Genomic DNA, 929 nt, shown 5'->3' with positions numbered 1-929 from the left:
AATTATCCTGTATGCACTCTTTAGTGTCCAGCTTCTTTCACTCAACTGTTTATAATATTCATGTCAATAATTGTAGTGACATTTTGTTCCTTTTTATTATTGAATTGTGTTTCATTATATGAATATAACACAATTTACCAATTGTCTTTTAGTTGGACATTTGGGCTGTTTTCTGTTTTGGGCTATTATAATTGCTATGAATATACATATATGTCTTTCTTTGTGGGGGGAGGGGTACTAGGGATTGAACTCAGGGGCACTCAACCACTGAGCCACATCCCCAACCCAATTTTGTATTTTATTTAGAGACAGACCGGTCTGAGTTGCTTAGTGCCTACCTTTTGCTGAGACTGGCTTTGAACCCACAATCCTCCTGCCACAGCCTCCCAAGCCACTGGGATTACAGGCATGTGCCACTCAGCTGGGCTACAAGTCTTTTTGTTGACATGCATTCATTTATGTTGGCTAAGTATCTTTTTTTTTTTTTTGGTAGTGGTGGGAATTAAACCCAGAGCCTCACATATGCTAGGCAAGCACTCTACCATTGAGCTATATCCCCAGCCCTGTTTTTCTTTTTTATGCTGGCTAAATATCTAGGAGTGGGATTGCTGGGTCATAGGATAAGCATATGTGTAACTTCACACATCCAGAGTGGCTATACTATTGTCCACTACCACCAGCGAGGCATAAGGGTTCCTGGCTGGTATTCTGGGGTAGGAAGGAAGGAAGTGCCCTAGAGTCCGGATTAAAGACACACCTGAGACTCAGGCTCAGGTGGCCTCTTTTTATTCCCATTTCCATTCCCTCCCTTCAGGGCAACAACCTCATCCCAGATCAGCATATCTCACTTCCTGGTACCCCTTCTTTCTAGCCCTGCATCTCACAATAGGATGCAGGGTGGTGTCACAATGCACAGTGAGAGACTGAAG

The sequence above is a fragment of the Marmota flaviventris genome, chromosome X, assembly GCF_047511675.1.
Source record: "Marmota flaviventris isolate mMarFla1 chromosome X, mMarFla1.hap1, whole genome shotgun sequence".
Taxonomy (NCBI): Eukaryota; Metazoa; Chordata; class Mammalia; order Rodentia; family Sciuridae; genus Marmota; species Marmota flaviventris.
This window is presented reverse-complemented; position numbering follows the sequence as displayed.